This window comes from Linepithema humile, chromosome 6 (genome assembly GCF_040581485.1).
Source record: "Linepithema humile isolate Giens D197 chromosome 6, Lhum_UNIL_v1.0, whole genome shotgun sequence".
Taxonomy (NCBI): Eukaryota; Metazoa; Arthropoda; class Insecta; order Hymenoptera; family Formicidae; genus Linepithema; species Linepithema humile.
The window spans coordinates 15,022,927-15,044,476 of record NC_090133.1 but is presented as its reverse complement, the minus strand read 5'-3'; the positions used below and the strand labels follow the sequence as shown (position 1 = coordinate 15,044,476).

Here is a 21,550-nt window from a genome sequence, read left to right as displayed (position 1 = left end):
ATTATCCTGCAGAAATATAGAAGCGCGAAATTTATTATAGAAACATGTTTATGCAATAGAAATGTTTGGATTTTTTAAAAATTTATACGAACATTAAACAAATATTCATTCTGACATTAATTTCTTGCTACATAGTGTAAGAAAACAAATGTTACGTTAAAAAAATTGTTTATCTACATTTATTTCCTTTTACATATAACTTTAAAATTTTTAAATCGTCCTTTGAAAAATTTGCTGTTAAGATATCATAATTCATTGAGTTAAAAAGGCTGGCTCTATCTGTTTTACATGCATTTATTTCACAAAAATATATTAAATAATAAATTCTGTTATTTCACCATTTCTAATTTTTGTTATTACATAAATTGGACATTTCATATAGAACTTGTGGTAATTACATACCATAACTGGATTTACATGATTCCTAAATTTATTCAACAACTTTTCGGCGTAACTTGCCTCCATAGGGTCAGAAATCTTACAATTATTCTGCAGAAATATAGAAGCGCGAAATTTATTATAGAAACATGTTTATGCAATAGAAATGTTTGGATTTTTTAAAAATTTATACGAACATTAAACAAATATTCATTCTGACATTAATTTCTTGCTACATAGTGTAAGAAAACAAATGTTACGTTAAAAAAATTGTTTATCTACATTTATTTCCTTTTACATATAACTTTAAAATTTTTAAATCGTCCTTTGAAAAATTTGCTATTAAGATATCATAATTTATTGAGTTAAAAAGGCTGGCTCTATCTGTTTTACATGTATTTATTTCACAAAAATATATTAAATAATAAATTCTGTTATTTCACCATTTTTAATTTTTGTTATTACATAAATTGGACATTTTATATAGAACTTGTGGTAATTACATACTATAACTGGATTTACATGATTCCTAAATTTATTCAACAACTTTTCGGCGTAACTTGCCTCCATAGGGTCAGAAATCTTACAATTATCCTGCAGAAATATAGAAGCGCGAAATTTATTATAGAAACATGTTTATGCAATAGAAATGTTTGGATTTTTTAAAAATTTATACGAACATTAAACAAATATTCATTCTGACATTAATTTCTTGCTACATAGTGTAAGAAAACAAATGTTACGTTAAAAAAATTGTTTATCTACATTTATTTCCTTTTACATATAACTTTAAAATTTTTAAATCGTCCTTTGAAAAATTTGCTATTAAGATATCATAATTCATTGAGTTAAAAAGGCTGGCTCTATCTGTTTTACATGCATTTATTTCACAAAAATATATTAAATAATAAATTCTGTTATTTCACCATTTTTAATTTTTGTTATTACATAAATTGGACATTTCATATAGAACTTGTGGTAATTACATACCATAACTGGATTTACATGATTCCTAAATTTATTCAATAACAATAATATTTATTATTTCCCCATGTATTATTACAATTTATGTAATAACAAAAATTAAAAATGGTGAAATAATAGAATTTATTATTTAATATATTTTTGTGAAATAAATGCATGTAAAACAGATAGAGCCAGCCTTTTTAACTCAATGAATTATGATATCTTAATAGCAAATTTTTCAAAGGACGATTTAAAAATTTTTAAGTTATATGTAAAAGGAAATAAATGTAGATAAACAATTTTTTTAACGTAACATTTGTTTTCTTACACTATGTAGCAAGAAATTAATGTCAGAATGAATATTTGTTTAATGTTCATATAAATTTTTAAAAAATCCAAACATTTCTATTGCATAAACATGTTTCTATATAAGTGTACCTTTAAGCAAAAGATATTTTCAAATAAATTTCGCGCTTCTATATTAATATATATTAATTTTTTAAATTTTATTGAAGGATAAAAAAACGACAAGAGAGAGAGAGAGAGAGAGAGAGAGAGAGAGAGAGAGAGAGAGAAAGTGAGGAACAAAATAAAAGTGGAACAACAAAAAAAAAGAAATATAAAGAAGAAATAAGCAGAAAAAGGAAAAGACGTTTAGAAAAAGTATGTATATAAATAAATAAATAAATGTAAAAAATGTAAAAAATAATTATTTAAAATTATAAATAATTTTAAATAATTATTATAAATAATTTTTATAAATAATTATTAAATTTTTAAATAATTATTATAAATAATTTTTTAAAATTTTAAGTACTTAATTACATTATTTAAAAATTTTAAAGAAATGAAGTTTAACGAATATTATCCAGCAATTGTAAATATCTCTCAAAGTCGATTAAAATTTCAAGTACTTAATTACATTATTTAAAAATTTTAAAGAAATGAATTTTAACAAATATCATCCAGCAATTGCAAATATCACTCAAAGTCGATCTCTAAAATGGAGATTGTTGTTTGTATGAAATTAAATCATCAATGTACTTTAATTTCATACAAATAAGAATCTTTATTTGAGAGATCGACTTTGAAAGATATTCGCAATTGCTCGATGATATGTGTTAAAATTAATTTCTCTAAACATTTTAAATAATGTACGTATAAATAATAACAAGAAGATAGCAAATAATTTCAGCATTAACCATTTTGTGCTTTGATTTATGTATAATATTTTTCTTTTACATTGGCTGGATAGCTTAATATTAAAACGGTTTCAGCATTAAAATAGTAAATAGAGTATCAAATTATAATTATTAGCTCAATATTAAGCTATCCAGGCAATGTAAAAAAAAATATTATACATAAGTCAAAGCATAAAATCATTAAATTTTATTGAAGGATAAAAAAACGACAAGAGAGAGAGAGAGAGAGAGAGAGAGAGAGAGAGAGAGAAAGAGAGAGAAAGAGAGAGAGAGAGAGAGTGAGGAACAAAATAAAAGTGGAACAACAAAAAAAAAGAAATATAAAGAAGAAATAAGCAGAAAAAGGAAAAGACGTTTAGAAAAAGTATGTATATAAATAAATAAATAAATGTTTTAGCTTCAAAGTCGCGTAACTCGGTTTAAAAAAATCGTAGAGAAATTTAAAAAAAGTATTTTGTAGGCAAATGTTGTAGTTTATGAAGCTTTATTTGAATATTTCAAGAAAAAATTTTTTATTGAGCTACAAAGTGTCAAAAATAAAGACCTATGATTTTTTTGGACCGAATTATGCGACTTTGAAGCTAAACCTGCATTTTTAAAAATTTTTTAAGATGATGTCAATACTCTATGAAAAATCATGGTAGACAAAAATTTAAAAAAGCATTTTAAAACTTAAAATTTGAACTTTAATATGCTATCAATAGTTTAAAAAAATTTTCTTATTTCCTTAGTTTTATGTCTTAGAAAGAATTCGTTTTTCAATGGTGTATCCAAACTGACTGCCTACTTATATAATTTCCAATAAAACCAATAAGCAAAATGCGTGTAATATATTAGCAGATTGGCAACAGATTACTGCAAATGTTGCTAGCAGATTGGCTTCCGTTATATTCGCATTAGGTTTATGATTTGCTACGAGAGTCTGCTCATAGAATTTGACAGCAGATTGGCGGCAGAAACCGAGCAAGCTTGGGTGATATGACTTGATGTCAGATTAGGTCTATTCGCGTTGCTTGCACTTTGTACACTATTTGCACTTAAAATAAGATGAATGTATATTTCGGCGTTGAAGAGAGAGAAAGCGAAAATGCTGAGTACAAAAAGTGCAGCAACGCGAACAGACTTATTGGTAGCAGGAAACCGAGCAAAATCTGCACGCGCAAAATCTGACGGCATATTAGCAGCAGAAATTGAGCAGAATATGTAACTTTTTGGTTATTTAAATATTAAAATATGTGTATATATGTATACACGGTCCGGTCTATAAGTTCTGAGACTGATTTTGTATTGCCATACTAATGGCGTCATTTAATTATTTGCTGTTATCACTGTACGTTATCACTGTAAAAAGCGAATGTTTAGATTTAAAACATCAAAGATAGTTTAAGATAAATGTTTAAATCTTTAACATCTTTCATTATTAAATGTTTGTTTTGAGAAAACTGTTTGAATTGAAGAAAACATTTAATTTTAAAACATTATTAAATAAAATTATTATTTAAAACATTATTATAAAATTATTATTGTAAAATTTAATTTTTTAATGTTTTAAATCTAAATATTCGCTTTTTACAATGATAACGTACTAACAAAAATACGTTTCACGAAACAGTAACGTGCTCGAGATTAAATTGCCGCTGACAATTTAAATTATTCGTACACTTAGACAAAGGTATTGTCAACATAGTTCAAACGCAAATAATTAAATGACGCCATTAATATGGTCGTATAAAAATCAGTCTCAAAACTTATGGACCAGACTGTGTACATATATATATATATATATATATATATATATATATATATTAAGGTGGTCCTTAAAAGGGGTCAATGGAATTTTATTGAAGGAGTCACCTAAATTAATTCCATATAAATAAAAATCCTCCTGAAAATGCAGTTCTGTAGCTTAACTCTAATTCCTCCCATAAAGAGGTCGAATTTCGTCATTTAAAATACATGTGTTTTTACCATGTTTTTAATATATATTTTTTCGAGGGACTAATTACTCGCGAAAAAATTCATAAGTATGTCATATTTGAGGGCATGAATGTTATGTTTAAAAAAATAATAGTCTAATTTTAGGAGGAAACTACATTGAATTACGCGACCTAGATTTCACTTTTTTCCAAATTTGACACAATATTGTATCGAAAAATGAACATATCCGTTATCTCATGCTTTTTTATTGTACTTTTGTCTAATAGAATTATAAAATAGGGCGTTTCAAATGCGTCTTCAATTATTCTGTTTTTCTCATTTTCTTATTTTCGTACAATATCACGATATTTTAGTAATTATAAGGAAAAAAGGAAAAAAGAATTGCAAATCGAAAATGAAAAAGTATTTAAACTATCGTACGATTTACGATTTCAAGATAAATTTTATTTATTTATTGTCCAATTTTAAAATTTCAAGATCTGTTAATCTTATATTAATTGCATAAAATATATCGAAAAAAGCATAATATTTGAAATAATTAAAAATGTACAATTGTTTCATAAATTATTTCGTTTGTTTCCTTGAATCTTGGAATATTTTTTGGTGTTCACTAATTATCTGTAAAGCAAATTGTTTTTCATCTTTATCTCTCATAAGAATCCTATTATTATATATCAATTGTTTTAAAAAAAGGAAAGAAAAATCACAAATCGAATTGCGAAACAAATTATTTTTGATCTTTAGTTTGAAAATTGTAAAATAATTCCTTTTTTCCTTATAAGGAAAAAAAGGAAAATTTAGTAATTATATATAATATAATTATTAAAATATCGTGATATTGTACGAAAGTAAGAAACTAAGAATCTGTTTTTCTTATTTTCTTATTTGGGACGCCTTATTTTATAGTTTTATTATACAAAAGAAGAATAAAAAAGTACGAGGTAACGGATATATTCATTTTTCGATACAATATTGTGTCAAAGAAAAAAAAATAAAGGTCTAAAATCTAGGTCGTACAATTCAACGTGGTTTCCAATTTTTTTTAAACATAGCATTTATGCTCTCAAATGTAACATACTTATGAATTTTTTCGCGAGTAATTAGTCACTCAAAAAATATATGTTAAAAACGTGATAAAAACGTGCATTTTAAATGGCGAAATTCGACCTCTTTGCGGAAGGGGTTAGAGTTGAGCTACAAAATTACTCTTTCGGAGAGATTTTTTTTATTTATTTGGAACCGATTTAGAAGGCTCCTTCAATAAGATTCCACCAGATCTCTTTTAAAGACCACCCTAATATACAGGGTGGTCCACGCAACTTGCACACCTTAAATAACACCCATAATTTTTTAGATAGGAAGAAATGCTTCATATAGAAGTTGTTTGCTTTGAAGGGAAGAAAAAAATAGGAATATTAGTTTGACCTTGAGTAGAGGCGCCTCGGAGATTTGAAGGTCATCACCATTTTTTAAAACGGAATTACCCTAATTGTTTTATGCAAATGGATTCCTTGAAACATTCTGCATAAAAAGTTATGAGTCACATGGCCAAAAATTGCATCATTTACGAGATATTTAATATCTAAAAGTGACATATTTTTATATAAAATATAAAGTCTCGTAAAATATTTATTTTTCGATAATATTACCCTAATACTTTTATGTACAGAATAATGAGGCGAATCAATTGGTGCAAAAAATCCATGGTTGTTTATAACGAAAAGTACATTGCAAATTGCACATTTTTGTTAAAAATAATCATTTGTTTTCTTTGTACCAGTTGATTCGCCTTATTATTTTGTGCGTAAAAGTATTAGGGTAAGATTATTGAGAAATAAATATTTTACGAGATACTTTATATTTTATATAAAAATATGTCACTTTTAGATATTAAATATCTCGTAAACGATGCAATTTTTGGCCATGTGACCCTTATAACTTTTTATGCAAAATGTTACAAGGAATCCATTTGTGTAAAACAATGAGAGTAGTTCCATTAAAAAAAATTGCGATGACCTTCAAATCTCCGAAGCATGTCTATTCAAGATCAAACTAATATATACCTATCTTTTTCGTCACTTCAAACCAATTTTTATATGAAGCATTTCTTCCTATCTCCAAAGCTGTGGGTTATTTAGGTGGCCGGTCTTAGGTGGATCACCCGTATAATTAGAAATTAAACCGATAAAAAGTTGCTACGTTTTTTGGTTTATATTATATAGTAACTGTGCTTATATATATATATATATATATATATATATATATATATATATATAATTGATTTTATATTCATTTCTAACAGGAAATTGACTATAGGAAATACGTCATATAGCGATGAGCAAAAGAACTATCGAAATAAATAGTATTCTATTTAAATGAATAAAAATGTAGATTCTGTTTTTGATTTCTGCTTCCAATCTGTTACCATATTACGCGCGCATACAGATTCTGCTACCAATCTGATATTATGTCATATTAGTAGATTCTGCTGTCAATCTACTGTCAGCTTTGTGAGCAGATTCTGCTCAGTTTTTTAACACTAATCTGTCGATTAAATCGGTAATCACTGCTTCTGTATCAGAACAATGTTAAAAATAGACCGTTTTTTGCCCATTAATGCAGACGTAAAAATCATAGTAAATTTAATAGATTTTAAACTGCTGAATATGATGGTGCTATTAGTTTTCATTGAAAATGTCAGAAACGTCATTTTTTAGGTTAAAGTTCTATTTTTCATCATCTTCGTATTATACGATTTTTCTCTAACAAGAAAACCTCGTCAGCCCGAATATTTTGATTATGATGAAACTTTACACACATGTATGAGGAATAAATAGATAAAATTAGAAATTATTAGTATCGATCCAAATATGTTTCTAAAAGATGAAATCACCCATCATATATAGAACTGCTTTACTCGACATATCTAAAAAAATGTTTTATACAAATTTTATAGTAAAATTATCTGTTTAATTTGTTTAATAACATTAATAAAATATTTTAAAAATAATATTTTTTAACTTTTGGAAAAAAACAAAAAATTTTTTTTAATTATTATTTTTTAAAAATTTTATTAATCTGATTAAAAATAGATAATTTTACTATAAAACTTGTCTAAAACATTTTTTTGATATCTCAAATAATTTTTAAGATACCTCGAGAAAAGCAAAAACCAATTCTGCATATGCATATTATTTTTTGCTCTTCTCGATATATTTCAAAATTATTCAAAATATCAAAAAATGTTTCATACAAAAGTTTTATAATAAAATTATCTCTATTTAATCGCAATAATAAAATTTAAAAAAAATGTTTTTTAAAAAAATTTTAAGACATTTTTTTAAATTTTTCCAAAAAATTAAAAACAATTATTTTGTAAAAATTTTATTAATGTTATAAATAGAAATAATTTTGCTATAAAACGTTTTTGAGATATTTCGAGAAAAGCAGTTCTATATATGAGGGGTGATCACATCCCCTAAAAACATATTTGGGTCAATATAGTAATTTCTAATTTCATATATTTACTCCCCGTACATATGTCTAAAGTTTTATCACAATCAAATATTCAGGTTCACGAGGTTCTTAGAAAAGAATTGTGCAATATGGATGAAATGGTGAAGAATAAAACTTCAACCAAATAATGACGATGTTCCTCACATTTTTAATAAAAAGTAATAGCATTATCGTATTCAGCAGGTCATAATCTATAAAATTCACTATGATTTTTACGTGCATTAATAGGTAAAAAATAGCCTAATTTTAATATTGTTCTTTGTAGTTTTTTTGCTGACAATAGTTGATAGCAAACACTTGGCATAATCTGTTTTCGACAAACTTGGTTATCTTGAAATTTAAGGTACCATTGGTTCGATCTTGGATTGCGATGGGGTCATATGAAGGTTATTGTGTTTTTAAACCAAAGTGCATTATACATTGTTATATATAACCAAAAGTTTTCCAACCAAAATAATTCTATTTAAAAAAATAGCAATAATCTTCATATGATTTTAACAAAACAACCCATGGTCAATTCAATGATACCATCTTATGTTCCCTTTTGAACCCTATAACTTTTGTTTGAAACATTTTTCAAAACTTTTCATATATGTCACGATATTTTAATATGAAATTTAAATGAGATACTTTGTATATAGTAAAGCTAAAATCAAAACAAATTATATAATATTAACATATATTATTATTGTTTGTTTCAGGAAAATGTTCAAGACAATCGAATACATTATCGAGAAAACAAGATTCAAGATATTTAGAAAAATAAAAATTAATTAAAAATTAATTAAAATTACTTTTTATTTAATATTATTGTATTGTTATTATTATTAATATTATATTATTACTGTATTATTACTATTCAATAAAATTATCAAAATATTAAGAATAATAAAAGTGATGATTATAAGAACGATAACTGCAATAATGATGATGATAATGATGATGACAATAATGATGATGATGACAATGATAATGATGATAATGATAATAATGATGATAATATTGGTTATTATTGATTGATTATTTGTTACTGATTGATTATTGGTTATAAATTAATTACTGGTCATTGATTGATTATATGTTATTAATTGGATATTAATTTGGTTATTATTGATTAATAATTGATTGATAATAGATTCTTGATTGATTATTGATTGATTTTTATCAAAATAATAATAATAATAAAAGTGATGATTATGAGAACGATAACTGCAATAATGATGATGATAATGATGATGATGACAATGATAATGATGATAATGATAATAATGATGATAATATTAGTTATTATTGATTAATTATTTGTTACTGATTGATTATTGGTTATTAATTAATTACTGGTCATTGATTGATTATTGGTTATTAATTGGATATTAATTTGATTATTATTGGTTAATAATTGATTGATAATAGACTATTGATTGATTATTGATTGATTGTTAATTAGTGATTGATTACTGATTTATTATTGATTGGGTATTTATTACTGTTATTATTAATTATTGGTTATTGATTATTAATTATTTTTGATAAATTATCCTAATTAGTGATTATTGATTACTAATTGATTATTTATTAATTATTTTAATACCTAAACGTAAAAAATTAATATAATAAATATTAATTAAGAAATAAAAATAAGATTCGTATAATAAAATAAATAAATACATATATATATTATTTTATAAGTAAAACATTTTTATATTAAATTAACAAAATGCCAAGACGTAAAATAAATCGCACTTTAGAAGAAGAAGAACAATTTCAACAACAACGTCTTGAAAGAAAAAGAGAAAATCAACGTTGTCGTCATGAAATTGCACAAACAGCAACTAATCAAACTACTGTTTGCATGACTGGCACAATATATAATAATAGTACAATAGAATTAAATAATGACATTGTTGGAGAAAATTCTGCAAATAATATATTACTTAATCAACGGTGTATAGAATATCAACTCCATTTTAGATCTCGAAGAATACGACACTCTTGTTTAAATGTTAGCAGTACAACGCCAATTAATGAAATAGTTGAATACTATATTGGTTCTATGGATATAGTTTGTATCCATTGTAATGCAAAGCATTTTGTAGCAGAAAAAGTATCTAATAAAGGAACCTCATTTCATGATTGTTGTAATCATGGTGCGGTATCTTTGGAATCATTACCTCAACCTCCACAATTTCTTTGTAATTTATTTGACGGTAGTCATATAAAATCTAATAATTTTTTACAACATATTCGTAGTTATAATAGTTCATTTTCATTCGCGTCATTTAACGCCAATTTAATTAATTTTCAAAATAGACGACCAGGTCCATATTGTTTCAAGATACAAGGACAAATTTATTACCAAATAAATACAGCATTATATGCTACTCAAAATGAAAATCCATCTTATGGTCAGCTTTTTATTATAGATCCTAATGAAGCAATAAATTATCGTTTAAATGAAAATTCAAATTTAGATTTAGAAATTGTACACAATCTTGAACATATAATGCGAGAATCTAATATATTTGCTCAATCTTATCAAATGATGGGTGAAGAATTAGAAAATCAACAACGTTTAGAAATGGAATCTGGAGAAATATTACCAGAATTACAATTATTATTCACTTTAAAACCAGGAATGGACCGACGTCGATATAATGCTCAAAGAACTAATGAAGTTGCTGCTGTTTTTCGTACAACAGCTGATGGAGAAATTCCAGAATCACACGTAATAATACGTAACAGAAGTACTAAAACATTGCAAAAGGTTAGTTCTATGGATCAAAATGTTGAACCATGGATATATCCATTATTCTATCCATATGGAACTCAAGGATGGCATTGTAATTTAACAAAATTAAATAGTAATAAACGAATAACAAGAGGTCAATATATTAAATATCGTATGGCTATTCGTGAGGAATGTAACTGTTTTTTATTGGGTCGTCGTCTATTTCAACAGTGGCTTGTAGACAATTATGTAAAAATTGAAAAAGACAGAATAAATTATTGCAAAAATCATCAAAAAGAATTACGCACTGAAACATATCAAGGTTTAAGAGATTATTTACAAACTATGGCAAATAATTTAAATGGGCGTATTGGAAAGATGGTTATACTTCCATCTACTTTTATCGGATCACCGCGTAATATGTTACAAAATTATCAAGATTCAATGGCAATTGTTGGCAAATTCGGGAAACCAGATCTTTTTATAACAATGACTTGCAATCCAAAATGGCGTGAAATTGAGGAAAATCTTTTACCTGGTCAACAAGCTTCTGATAGACCTGATATCTGTGCTCGTGTTTTTAATATTAAAAAGGATTATTTAATTGATTTGATTGTAAAACAAAAATTTTTTGGAGAAGTAGTAGCTTTTGTATATGTCATTGAATTTCAAAAACGCGGTTTACCACATGTCCACTTATTAGTTACGTTAAAATATAATTGCAAAATAACAACTCCACAAATTGTTGATAAATATATTTCTGCTGAAATTCCTGATCCATGTGAAAATCGTACTTTACATGACATAATTATGAGACATATGATTCATGGACCTTGTGGTGATTGGTGTTTGGTAAATAAAAAATGCTCAAAAAATTATCCTAAACCATATATTGAGGAGACTAGAATGGATAACGATGCTTATCCTTATTATCGTCGACGAGATAATGGCAGGAGTTTTGAACGACCTGGAGGATATATAGTTGATAATCGTTATGTAGTTCCATATTGTCCTATTTTATCAATTATTTTTAATAGTCACATAAATGTAGAAGTAGTTTCAAGTATTAAATCGGTTAAATATTTATATAAATATATTTATAAGGGACATGATGTTGCTGCTATAACAATTGAGCCAATAACAGAAAATATAATTATTGATCATGATGAGATACACAATTTTATAGAAACTCGATATGTTGGACCTGTAGAAGCCAGTTGGCGTATTCTTGAAAAAAAATTACAAGATAAAAGTCATACAATAGTACGTTTACCAGTCCATCTTCCTAATGAACAAAATATTATAATTGAAAATGAAGATATTGAAGGAGCAATGACTAATGTTTTAAATCAAGTTACAATGTTAATTGATTATTTTTCTTTAAATTCTCACGACGAAAAAGCAAGACAATATTTATATATAGAAATTCCACGTTACTATACCTTTAAAAAAGAAAAAATTAATGGAAGAAATATATCGCGTTGGGTCAAACGCAAAAGTCATTATAATTGTATAGGACGAATGTATTCTGTTAGTCCAACACAAACAGAATTATTTCATTTACGTCTATTATTACTTACCGTAAAAGGAGCTACGAGTTTTGATGATATAAGAACTGTAAATGGAGAAGTATGTCAATCATTTTCAACAGCATGTTTAGCTTTAGGTTTGATTGAAGATGATGATGAATGGAAACGAGCTATGACTGAAGCTGTTGAATGGATGATGCCCCGACAACTTCGAAAATTATTTGTACGTATATTATTACATTGTCAACCATTGCATCCTGAAGAACTTTGGGAAAATTTCAAAGTAGCAATGTCTGAAGATTATGTTCAACATTTTGGTATAATAGAAGGACAAAAAAAGCTTATACACAAATTGGCGTTATGCTTTCTGGTGAAGGTAAAAGTTTTGCTGATTTTCCACAAATGGAACAATTAATAGAAAATTATGAACTAGAAGATTATGTAACACTGGAAGAAGCTATGGAAGTTGGTACCAAACAATATCAACAATTAAATAACAAGCAGAAAGAAATAGTAGATCTTGTATTAAATAGATTAGATAATAATAACGATAATAATTGTTTTTATATCGATGGTCCAGGTGGTTCAGGTAAAACTTTCACATATACAACTATTTATTATTTAGCTAAAATTCATAATAAACGAGTATGTACAATGGCATTTACAGGCATTGCAGCAACATTATTGCCGTTAGAAAAAACGGTTCATAAAACATTTGGATTGCCAATACCATTATTCGCTGATTCATCATCTAGCATTAAAATCCAATCAAAGGAAGCTCAATATTTAAAAAAAACAGATGTTTTTATTTGGGATGAAGCGCCAATGGCACCACGATATGCTTTAGAGATTATGGATCGAACATTACGTGACATCATGAATAATAATTTACCTTTTGGTGGAAAAATTATTGTGTTAGGTGGTGATTTTAGACAACTTCTCCCTATTAAAATACATGGTACTCGAAGTGAAATCGTGAATCTTTCGATCAAGTTTAGTTCTACTTGGAAACATTTTACAAGTTTCTCTTTAATAGAAAATATGCGAGTTCTTCCAGAAGAAACTGAATTTGCACAATTTTTATTAAATATGGGAGATGGTATATTAAATGATTCTAATGATAATATACAACTTCCAGATTGTTGTGTTACAAACATTAATGCCGATATTGTAGAAGATATATATGGTGATTTAATACGCAATAAAGAATTTAATAAAATGACGAAATGTGCAATACTTTCTGCAAGAAATGTCGATGTTGATGAAATTAATAAAAGAGTTGTTGAATTATTAGATACGTTTGAAGAACGAATTTATACAAGTATAGATAGTACTGAAAATTGTGATAATGGCGATTTTAGTGAAATTTTATTACCAGAATATTTAAATACTTTATCTCCGTCATGTCTTCCTCCTTATGAATTGCGTTTAAAACCAAATTGTATCATTATGTTGATTAGAAATCTTAGTATTAATGAAGGTCTTTGCAATGGCACTAGATTAATGATTATAGAACTTGCTGATCATTTATTGAAATGTAAAATTTTAACAGGCGATAAAGTAGGAGATATTGTTTTTTTGAATCGTATAACGCTATATTGCGAAAATATATATCCTTTTACTTTTAAAAGAAGACAGTTTCCAATAAAATTAGCTTTTGCTATGACAATTAACAAATCACAGGGACAGACATTTGACAAAGTAGGAATAGATCTTCGCAAAGATGTTTTTAATCATGGGCAACTTTATGTTGCCTTTTCACGAGTACGTTCTTGGCAAGCATTGAAAGTTAATCTTGGTAATCAACGCGAAAATAAACAAGTTAAAAATTATGTATATAAAGAAATATATGTGTTTGATCTCTCTTTTCCTGTAAATTTTTAAAAAAAGATTATACAGAATATCCCATTTTAATTGTCGCAGGCAAAATATCTCGAAAAATATGCAAGATACGAAAAAATGTTTTAAACAACAGTTATAGGGTTTGAAGGGAGACAGATAATGCTGATATTCATTTGATCTTTCAGTGATCTTGAAAACTTCTATTAAGTTAACTCTAAAATTTTAAATGAAACACTCTATTTTTGATTCCAGAATCTAATAACTGGTGTCAAGAGCTTTCCGAAACACTATAATAAAACATTTTTTCATGGAGTATTTTTCAAGTTATCATTATCCCTTATTTAACATATTTTGATATAAAATATAAAATATCTCGTAAAATATTTATTTTTCGATAATCTTACCCTAATACTTTTATGCACAGAATAATAAAACGAATTAATTGATGTAAAGCAAATGCTTAGTTGTCTTTAACACAAAATGTGTAATTTATAATGTACTTTTTGTTAAAAAAGTAACCATGTATTATCTTCATGATAACTTGAAAAATACTCAATGAAAAAATATTTTATTATAGTAATTTGGAAAGTTCTTGACACCAGCTATTAGATTAAAGATTGAGTATTTGACCAATCAGAAAGAAGCAAACAAATATTGCTTCTTATTGATTGACTAAATTCTCAATCTTCAATGCGTCGTCTGTAGCGGATTTTAGTTGACTGCGATGATGTGTCTTGTTTTTGTTACCCGAGCAACATAACAACAATTGCATCATCCTTAAGAGAGTCCTCGAACCACGTCATTGTTCTTTGCATATTATTCGTGTTATTAATACATATTAATTAATTGATTAATATATTACAATTAATTTAAATTATTGGTCAATTTCTTATAACTTGCAACTTAATTACGATTCTATTGTAGACCAGGTATTATAATGAAAAGCTCAATGGCGCGCGCGAAGCGCGCGCTTATGATGTTCTAGTAAAACTAAAAAAATGTACATTTGCAGCAAAATCAGTGAAATATCTCGGACACATAATAGAAAACAATACAGTGAGACCAGTGAAAGATAATTTAATTTTAATTCAAAATTTTCCAACCCCTAAAACACAAAAAAATATCAGACAATTCTTAGGAAAAGTCAATTTTTATCATGAGTACATACCGAAAAGCTCGATATTGTTAGACCCACTACATAGATTATTGAGGAAAAATGAAAAATTTATATGGGCAGAAGATTGTGAAAGGTCTTTTACAGAAATAAAAAAATTGCTATGCTCTCAACCAGTGCTAGAGATATTCGACAAAGATTTGCCTATACGGATTTACACAGACGCATCACTTGAAGGTATAGGCGCAGTATTAAAACAGGTACAGCACAACGAAATAGAGAAGCCAGTAGCGTACTTCTCAAAGAAATTAAACGAATCCCAAAAAAGAAAAAAAGCGATATATTTGGAAAGCCTGGCTGTCAAAGAAGCGGTAAAATATTGGCAACACTGGTTGATCGGTAGAAGATTTGAAGTGTATTCAGACCATAAACCGCTAGAGAACATGAACATCAAAGCTAGAACGGATGAAGAACTAGGTGACATAAATCATTATTTATCACAATACGACTTTCAAATAAAATATGTCCCAGGAAAAGATAACGCCGAAGCGGATTGCCTAAGCCGAAATCCAGTATTAGAACCAAGCGAGAATACGGAAGAAGTACTGAAATTAGTAAATTTAATGAAGATAGAGGAAATAAAGATAGACCAAAATGAAAATAAATGGATAAAGAAAAGGGAAGCAAAATTAATTTAAAAAGATGGAATATTCTATAGAAAAATCAGAAATAAAGAGAAGATAATTTTATCCGAAGAATCAAGTATAGAGATAATAAAAGAAATACATTATGAATGGTGCCACATAGGGATTAGACAAACAATAAATAAGATATGTCCATATTATACAGCCAGAATTCTAACAGAAAATATAAAAAAAATATGCAAGACATGTGAAATATGTACCAAAAATAAGTCTAGAGGCCAAGAAAAATATGGTCTGATGTCACAGTTAGGACCAGCAACCAAACCGTTTGAAATAATGTCAATAGACACTATTGGAGGCTTTGGAGGACTAAGATCGACAAAAAAATACCTTCACCTATTGGTTGATCATTTTACCAGATACGCAGTTATTACAACTTCGAAGACACAAAATGCTACTGATTTTATCAAGCTAGTAAAAAACGTACTAGAAACAGACAAGATTGAAACAATACTCACAGACCAATACCCAGGCATCAATTCGAGGGAATTTAAAGAATACCTAGAAGAAAACGATGTTAGACTGATTTTCACTGCTGTAAATGCACCATTTTCAAATGGCTTAAACGAAAGATTAAACCAGACGCTAGTCAATAAAATAAGATGTAAAATAAAAGAAGGTAAAAAGGAAAAAGCTTGGACAACGGTTGCTAGGGAATGTGTAGAAAGATACAATGAGACAGAACATACGGTCACTGGTTTTGCACCAAAGTATCTGCTGGATGGCACGGACACAAGTATTTTACCTAAAGAATTAAGAAGAGGACAACACCAGGAGGACTGGATGAAAGATAAGAAATTAGCCCTAGAAAGAACCATTAAGTCACATGATTATAATAAAAAATTATTTAATAAAAATAGGAAACATCACGAGTTTAATACAGGTGACATGGTATATATAGAAAATGGTAATAGATTAAACAGGAAAAAGCTAGACGATTTGAGAATTGGACCATTTAAAAAAACAAAAAAAATATCGAACTCGATATACAAAATTAAGACTAATAGAAAAAAATCAGAGACAAGCTTGTTCCACATAACAAAACTGATCCCAATATCGGGAATGGATGAGGACACAGATGAAGAGGATTAAACCGGAAAACCTAAGGTGAGAATGCGCTGCGACGATTCTCATCCTAGGGGGGGAGATGTAAAGAAAAAGTATTTTCTTCAATTTAAACGAGCCGCGCTCCTCGGACTCGGCGCACCATGCAAACTGACCCCGCTAGATGGAACGAGCAATACGAGAAATACATCGACTGATTATCGACAGACAGGGAGACAGAGACGAGAGGAAAAGATAGACAAAGAGAAACGAGCACACGTATGCAAGGAAGAATTAGGAGAGAAAGATAAAGTAGTTAAAAGATATTGTGAAAGACTAGAGACCAAGTTAGTGTAAATAAAAGGATAATAATAGGCTTTAATTGTCGTTTCTTTGTTTACAGGTAAGAGTGTGAACATTGTAAATAGTTGTGAATAGTGAATAAATTTTAAACTTTGTTTACAGAGAAACATATTGTGTCGATTATTATCCGTGAACGACCTAAGAGAGGATAATTGTCTTATATATATATATATACACCGTCTGTCCGGAAAGTTCTGGGACTGATTTTTTTCCCGGCCAATAAGTAGCGCCTCTCGTTGGACAACTAAAGAACCTTTTAGTAGCAACAATTAACCATAAACATACGTTTGGTTAAACGGTTTCAATTACTCTGCTTAATACTAAAAGCTTATGAATTAATTTCGTTTTTTTGGCCTGTCAAAAAAATCGTGATGGAGCAGAGAGCAGTCATCAAATTTAATTTTAAATTCGGTAAAACGGCTATGGAAACGTACGAGTCTATGAAAATCGCTTACGGTGATGACTGTTTATCACGTTCAAAAGTATTTGAATGGTACAAACGATTTAAAGAAGGCCGAGAGTCGCTTAAGGATGATGCGAGGACGGGGCGCCCCACCACGAGTTCGACAGACGCAAACATTGCAAAGATTCGTGATCTCCTGCTCACTGACCGTCATCTCACGTACAGAATGATCTCAGAAGAGGTCAACATGGCCAAAACAATTGTTCATGAAATTATCCGGAATGTTTTAAGGGGGTACTCCACTCTAAAACACGCTTTTTTCGGGATTTTTTTACAAGAAACTAGTAAAAATTGTTAATATCAGCTTTTTATGTATATATTTTATTATGTTTAGAGAACATAAAAAATATTTTTTAAAGCTAAATTAATGAATATAAATATTAATTAAACCCTATCAAATACATGGTAAAAAAAAAACGGTGCCCATGATTGCGTCCATTCTGGTTATCTGAAACAAAAAATTCAAAAAAATTCTTAATTAGTATAAATTTGGCTATAGCAGGAACTAGAATGGAATAAAAAAATAGAAAATTAAAAAAATGGCAGCACTTTGAAAATTTAGTATAAATTTTCTTATCTTTCGAAGGTTGTCAAAATCGTAAAAAATTTTTTTTTTACTTAATTCTAGTTCCGGCTATAGCGGCACATCTGCTGAGGATGTACACAAAAGCCGGACTTAATCGGTCAAATAGATCTTGAGATATCTTGGGCACCAGTTCAAAAAACATGGTTTTGAGAAAAACGCGTTTAAAGTTTTGCGCCGTTTATGAAGGATCTTTACTTACGAAGATTAATCTGCCAATCCAGGACCATACAGGGGACCTTCCTCATGCTCAAAGAAGTCCTGCTCAGCTGATTTCTCCTCCCTAGTAGCAATTCTGGCTTTCTTTGCAGCATCTGTCGATCGTTTCTCCGAACGGTCAATTCGGCTTTCATCTCGGGAATTTGCGTATATCTGTGCCTGTTGCCCAACAGTCACTCCCATTACAGACAGAGTTTTCAAAATAGAAAGAAATCCTTCGTTAAAAATGATGACTGCTAAAAAAGTGGCGATTTCGACGGTTTTTGGTCCTGAGTGGATGTGTTTTGGAGCAAAAGTCCAAATCAATGAATTTAGTGATTCATTACTGTTTTGTGTTGCTGCTCCTAAACATCTTTCTAATAAATCATCAGATGATAAAGTTTCGTAAATAGGTTTAATTACTTTTAAAACTGTATCATTAAGAGATGCTTGATCATGACTGAAGTTTTGAAGTGTGTTATTGGCTTCGGCTTTACGCCACTTACACCAACTGTCTGAACCAGAAGGACAGTACATATGTTGCGGCTTTTCATCCGTCGAGCTTTTATGATAATATGTAGCCTATATTGCCTTCTTCATTTCAGCAACAGAGTGAGGGTGTCTACGAATGGCTAAACCATAGTATTTCGTAAGCTCGCCGATAACTTTGTCAGTTAATTTTCCAGCGCCCTTTCCGCCAATACCTTTGTTCGCTTTTTTTATGTTCCGAAGTCTTGTGCCCATCCTTTTTTCAACATGACCGACGCACTCTTTTTTTCTGACGATAAGTTCTTCACCATATGGATTAACATCTAAAATACCTTTGAAGGTTTTACTATCCCCTTCTCCAATATACGTGGCATATTTAACACCGTGCTTCTCCGTAGACCTTAAAAACATTTCCGTAACAGCGTCGATCTCCATTTTACCTGCACTACCGATGTGATTTATGGTGCAGTTTTCTTCATGACTTTTGTACCATTTATCAAATTCATGAATTGCATCATTCTTTTTGTTCTTCCACATATTACAAGCTTGGCAAAAACTAGATTTTACAACAGTATCAAGCACTTTCTTGCTATATTTTCCTATAAGCGTAATGACACCGAACAAAGAAGAAAATCCTCTTTTCTTCCACGTTCCATCTCCTGAAACGGTTAAATTGTTTTCAGGATTTCCGGCTTTGGCATTTTTTGTTTTTTCCTCTTCAACTGCACTTTTTATTATAGAATCGTAAACTGACGAAACCGCAAGATGTATATTTTCAAGACAGGCATAGTACGTTTTGAGAGCCAGCCCCTGACTAAAGTCCATCAAACCACAAAATAAATTTATTCCTTCTCTGCCAATTCCCAAGAGTCGCATAATAAATACAATTCGACGATTGATTTCGAATGCCTTGTCAATAAGTGGACACGAATTAATTAATTGTTCACCGCACTTGCACTGCATTACAATTTTGAATCCTAAGCCACGATTAGCGGTCTGATAAAACTTTATATCTTTTTTGCAAATTTTGCAAATTACACTGGAAGCAATTGCAGAGAAAACTGAGAAGAAATTCAAAATGCAGTAGCCAAATTCTTTCGAAATAGCAACGTCCATATCTCTTCTATTTTAAAGTTTCTCAGCCGACGTAGAAGTAAAACTCGTATCCTGCTCAACGGTGTATCTATTTCCTTTAAACTGTCGTTTTGTGTGACGCTCCGCATGAACACGTTTTATTCTGCTTCCTTTTTTATCCATTTTCGCATTAATAGGCCTATTCTGTAATTTTTAACGACAACTATATTGTAAAGAGTTAGAGAATAGTAACAAATAATTCTAACCTCACACTAAATATTTTTGTTGCGTCCTTGTGTCCGCTCTACTCAACGATCAAAGCTATACTAAACTCTCTGAATATTGATCCGAGAGAGCAGATGTTTTCTCAGAAAGATCAGGAAGAAACCGTCAGGCCCCTCTTTCAAACTAAAATCCTACGAGACCTGTCGAGAAAGCTATTGCTCGTCTCCCGCTGCGCTCGGCACTGCGCGCTGTAAGCCGCTCCCTTTAAACCGCTACAACTTCGTCAATTTTATGAATTTAAGCAAATCCCTTTACAGACATATTTTTCATAACATATACTTTGAGAAAAAAAAAATTTTTTTTTCGATTTTTTGAAATTTTTAGAGTAGAGTATCCTCTTAATAAAGAGAAAGGTGTGCGCAAAATTCGTTCCGCACAGTTTGACTCCTGAACAAAAAGAATAGCGTGTGATCGCAACTTGATTGAAATGACAGATGAAGACAATTCTTTTCTCCAAAAAATAATCACAGGTGACTAGTCATGGTGCTTTCAATATGAGCCTACTACGAAACGGCAAAGTGCTGAATGGTTGAGCGTTGGTGAGTCGAGATCGACGAAAGTGCGAATGACAAAATCGAAGACAAAAATCATGCTCATCATATTTTTCGACGCTCAAGGCATTATTCACAAGGAATTTGTTTCCCCGGGCATCACTGTGACTTCCCGTTTCTACTTGGGTGTACTGGAACGGCTTTGCAATAGGATCCGACGAGTTCGATCAGAACGATAGACCGACAAAAATTTTTTCCTGCTGCACGACAACGCGCCCGCCTACACGGCTGGAATTGTAACTCAGTTTTTGACACAAAAACAAGTTCCCGTACTCCAGCATCCTCCATATTCACCTGATCTAGCTCCGTGCGACTTTTTCCTCTTTCCACAACTCAAGTTGCACATGAAAGGAAAATGCTATGATAATATTGAGGATATTCAGGCCAATGCGACGCGTAAATTGAGGAAAATTTCAAAAAAAGCATTTTCGAACAGTTTCCAATGGTTGTACGAACGTTCTAAACGTTGTATTGATATTGGAGGAAATTATGTAGAACATTTAAAGTAATAAAAAATAAAAACTCTATTTTTTCTATTTTTTTAAACGATAGTCCCGGAACTTTCCGGACAGACGGTGTACAT

General features: G+C 29.2%; 1 long non-coding RNA gene and 1 pseudogene across 1 annotated transcript; one reads left to right on the top strand and one right to left on the bottom strand.

Annotated features, from left to right (window-relative positions):
* Positions 1–2,014: 2,014 nt before the first annotated feature.
* Positions 2,015–8,840, top strand: LOC137000877 (uncharacterized). Its single transcript, XR_010891050.1, has 2 exons — positions 2,015–2,910; positions 8,702–8,840. It is a non-coding gene; the product is annotated as an uncharacterized lncRNA (long non-coding RNA).
* Positions 8,841–18,019: 9,179 nt separating this feature from the next.
* Positions 18,020–21,055, bottom strand: LOC137000876 (uncharacterized; annotated as a pseudogene).
* Positions 21,056–21,550: the final 495 nt, after the last annotated feature.